Source organism: Odocoileus virginianus, chromosome 10, assembly GCF_023699985.2.
Source record: "Odocoileus virginianus isolate 20LAN1187 ecotype Illinois chromosome 10, Ovbor_1.2, whole genome shotgun sequence".
Lineage (NCBI taxonomy): Eukaryota > Metazoa > Chordata > Mammalia > Artiodactyla > Cervidae > Odocoileus > Odocoileus virginianus.
The window spans coordinates 52,516,202-52,520,741 of NC_069683.1; the positions used below are offsets into that span (position 1 = coordinate 52,516,202).

The 4,540-nt window shown below is 52.5% G+C and overlaps 1 long non-coding RNA gene across 1 annotated transcript; it reads left to right on the forward strand.

The window, feature by feature from the left end:
* The first annotated feature begins 445 nt into the window (after positions 1 to 445).
* On the forward strand, positions 446 to 4,286 carry LOC110130356 (uncharacterized). The gene is made up of 4 exons (XR_002311833.2): positions 446 to 741; positions 1,128 to 1,225; positions 1,365 to 1,484; positions 3,823 to 4,286. It is a non-coding gene; the product is annotated as an uncharacterized lncRNA (long non-coding RNA).
* Positions 4,287 to 4,540: the final 254 nt, after the last annotated feature.

The window sequence follows — 4,540 nt, forward strand, 5'->3', positions numbered from 1 at the left end:
CAGGTGAGTCAGAGGCGCTCTCTGCTATCACACTCCTGGGTTTCGGGCCCCGGGGCTTGAGAGCTGTGCCTTGGGTGGGTCCCCGCCCAGCCTGTGAAAGGGGAGAAGCCCTGGCCCCTGGGCTTCCTCCCAGCCCTGCCTTCACTCTGAGTGATTAGATTTGTGCAGAGAGGAGTACAAATACCCCTGAGAGCAGAGTGGATGCTTCTGGACTTCTTCCATTGGGGTCATCTTACTGACTGGTTATTCATCTGAGTCCAGTGGGAGAGGGGAGGGGGGCTGGGGAACGGGATGTCTGGCTGTCTGTTAACTCCTTTGTTGCTAGCCTGTCCCTTACCTAGCTAATAGAGAGCTTCCAGGCCTGGTATGAGGCAGCCAGCCCCCCAGGGCGGGGCCCAGCCATTGTGCAGTGGGTCTGGTATTTCTGGCAGGGCTGTGTCTGGTCTCTAGTCAGCCTCTGAGGTGTGGGTGGGCCTGAGATCTGTCCTCTAGACTACCGATCTAGTCTAAAATGCCCGAGGAACTCTTGGACTGGCCTCCGCTTCTTCAGGGTCTCACATTCATCTGACATAGAATAGGCAGGTTATAAGAAAGACGAATTATTTGCAGAGAACAATTTCCCTATGCCAGGAGAAGAAGGTGACAGAGATAAATGACCAGAGCTGCTTTTAAGACTCTTAGTCGCTCGCTTTCCTTTCCAGGGGAGAGCCATTTCCAGAGTGTCTTCCTCTTAAGATGCAGGTGAATGAAAATGAGACAATTAGATGGCAGAGAGGACTTTCAGGCAAACAAGGATGTGAGAAAGATATGGAAGGTGGTACGAAGCTCAAGCTGGCTGAGGGAGACAAGGTCCTCCTGGAATCTGTGGGGGTGGGTGTGTGATGAAGCCTGGCTTTCAAGTGCGAGGGAAAGGGGGGGGGGGAGGGATGATCTGACCCCTGCCTCTGACCTTGACCCTGAGGACCCTGGCAGCCCTCCTCCCCAGCAGGTCCCATAGAAGCTAAGCTCCCAGCTTTCACAGATGACAGCTCACACTGAAATAACTTTTTCCGAGGACAGTTGGTGATCAATGGCTCAAATTAAACCTCAGAAAAGGTTTTTCTTTCCCCCTCCCTGACACTTTATAGGTTTCTCAGCTTATCTTCTCCCCAGATGGCTGTATAAGCCAGATGATGGCTATGTTAACACCCTAGAAAAAAGTGTGAATACACGGAAGATTTAAGGGGTGAGTGAGCCTTGGGATGGACCAAGGGTGGGAGACCAAGTTGGAGGGGTACCAGCTCCCAAAGCCCAGCCATCGTTCTTTCCTAGCCACCACCCAAGGCTCTCCACTCAACACCCCTTTCTTCTTTTTATTGCTCCAGCCTTCCTGGGTTAATAAGGACTCTTCCTGCACCCGTCTTCCCTGCCCAGCTCAGATGGTTTCAGCTTCTAAATCAGGTTATCTCTCCAGTCTGCATTCCCAGTAACTGAATTATCTTTGCGTGAGTACACAGGTCTGGGCAGAGGGGTGGGGCTGTCTGGGCTGGGGCCTGTCTTCCTGGCTGCTCCCAAAGCTAGGTCTTTGCAGCCTCCTAAAAGATGCCCAGGCCCCTCCGCTCCCTCCACTCCAGTACAGCCTTTCCAGTCCTGGGGGAGAGAGGGCCAAAAGGCCCTCAAGGATGCCGCCTACAGCCTGGCTGGGCGGAGAGCCAGCAGACCACAGAGTTCAGCTCTGTTCTTGGCAGGAAATAAACGGCCGGCATGGAAATGGCACCCAGGCCGGGATCAAGATCTGTGGAGTGGCATGCGTGAGGCGAAGGGGAGCAAAGGGCGATGCAGTCTCCCCCCTCAGCCTTCTCTGCCTCCTCCCACCAACCCCCGACCTGCAGTAGTCAGCAGCCTGGCATTATGGGCTGGGCGGGCCAGGGAAACCTGCTGTTTGCCAGCAACTGTCAATCTTCCATCAATTCCTGAAGCACCTTGGGAGGGGACAGCTCTGAAAAGGCTGTTTCCTAAGCCCAGGAGCTGGGAGTCGCAGGTTTCCGGTGAGACCTGAGGACCAGTCCTTTAACAAGCTGTCCAGGGAGGAGGTGAACCTGAGGAATGCAGATTTAGACAAGACGGCTTACAAGCTCATTAAAGTTCTTTTCTTTACAGACTGGAGTAGAGTCACAATACCTTGAAAACAGAACTTCTACAAATGTGGTCCTTGGACCAATCCACAAGCCTCCCAGTTCTGTTCAGTTCAGTCATTTATTCGTGTCTGACTCTTTGCAACCCCATGGTCTGCAGCATGCCAGGCCTCCCTGTCCATCACCAACTCCCAGAGTTTACTCAAGCTCATGTCCATTGAGTTGGTGATGCCATCCAACCATCTCATCCTCTGTCATCCCCTTCTCCTCCTGCTTTCAATCTTTCCCAGCATCAGGGTCTTTTCAAATGTGTCAGTTTTTCACATCAGGTAGCCAAAGTATTGGAGTTTCAGCTTCAGCATCAGTCCTTCCAAAGAATATTCAGGACTGATTTCCTTTAGGATGGACTGGTTGGATCTCCTTGTAGTCCAAGGGACTCTCAAGAGTCTTCTCCAACGCCACAGTTCAAAAGCATCAATTCTTCAGCACTTAGCTTTCTTTATAATCCAACTCTCACATCCATACATGACTACTGGAAAAATCATAGCCTTGACTAGACAGACCTTTGTTGGCAAAGTAATGTCTCTGCTTTTTAAGCATCCCAAGGCACCCACTAATATCACTGGTGATGTTTGCTGCAATGCAGATTATTGGTTCCTAATATGGATTCTCTACATGTGGGGCCTCCCTGGAACATGCATTTATAATAAACACTGCGTGTGCTGAGTTGCTCACTTGTGTCTGACTCTTTGTGACCTCATGGGCTGTAGCCCGCCAGACTCCTCTGTCCATGGGATTCTCCAGGCAAGAATACTGGAGTGGGTTGCCATTCTTTTCTGAAGGGATCGTCCTGACTCAGGGATTGAACCCCTATCTCCTGCATTGCAGGAGGATTCTTTACCATCTGAGCCACCAGGAAAGCCTTTATAATAAACACCCCAATGATAGTAATAATAGTCTAGGTTCATATAGCACTTACTCTGTATCAAGTTCTTTAAGATTAAAGAATAGTAACATTTAATCTACACAACAGTCTGTGAGGTAAGTTGTATTACTATTTCATTTAGCAGACAATGAAACTGAGGTTCAGACAGGTTATTGAACCAACCAAGGACATATAATTACTTAGTGACTGATCCGGGATTCAGCCCTGTGTTGGCAGCTGCTAAAGCTGGGCTCTAACCATCAGATCGCACAGCCCAGCCATCTCACATGAAGGTTGAAGCTGGAAACCCCACCAGTCAGTCATAGTGCAAGTTTCTGACCAGCTCTGTAGTGAAGGGAGGAACTTTAACGAGAGCTGGTGCCTTGGTCACTGAGGGTACAGACCAGGGAGGGTCTGGGAAGAGTCAGGAGGCCAGGGTGTTACCAGGCCGGGTAAGTTTAGTCAAGATTCTTCTCCCCACTGAGGCCTTGGTTCCAACCATCTGTCGAGAGGGCCCCTGAGCTGGATGACTTCTTGATACCTTCCTGGTTCTGACGTTTGAAAAACATGTGCACTTCCCTTTTCTGAGCAGCTGGGGCAGTTTCCTGAAAGTGTGTGTTGCGTGTGTGTCCCCAGCACAACAATGGCTGGGCACTCATGTTCGGCTGCCATGAGTCTGAGGACATTCCAGGCCAGGGCAGATGTGTGGTGACTTATCAGGGCGGAATGTGCCCTGCCGTTGGGCTGTTTCTATCTTGACTCTTCTGTTTTGTCCTGAAACAGTGCCCTTGGGGTCACCTGAGAGAACAAGAGAAAGACAGGTTAAGAAAGCTGCTGGAGTCAAGTGGAAATAGCTTCAGTCAGGGAAGTGGATGCCTGGAAGTGAGCCCCACGTGCAGCTGATCGCAGTCTCCCTGCCGCTTCCAGGCCAGTCCCCTCGGGCCAGGCCCTGCTCTGCAGTCCAGCTCACGTCCACGAACAAGCCCAGGCCGCTGAGGACTCCCCGGGAAGGCTCCACCTGGGATGAACCAGCTCCTCATCGACCCTGCACTCCCCTGTAGACCCGGCTGTATGATAGCATACAGAACAGTGACCAACAGCGGGTCCCTCCTTGACACTACGGCTTGTTCTACAATCCTTTAGTCCGAAAGAGGAAGGCTGGCAGGGAGCCCGTCCAGGGGCCTGGCGACCACGCCACCCACACAGCTTTCAGTGGTGTCCTGGCGAACAGGAGCTGTAGCAAGAGGCTGTGGTGGGTGCGTGTGTCAGGACTGGGTGGGCGGCTCCTGGGGTTTGGTGCGAGGCCACTGGGTCTGCAGTCACCTCTGCAGCAGACCACCCTCTAGTCCCAACTCCTGCCTGGAAGCACAGAGCAGCCCACCCTCCCGAGCTCCATGGGGGTCCCTGCGGGGCTCGGGCTCTCTCTCCCGATGCTCTGCATGATTCCAGGACATGTTCAACGGGAGCAGGGCTAAGGGTAGAGCAAGCGCTCCAGCGCAGT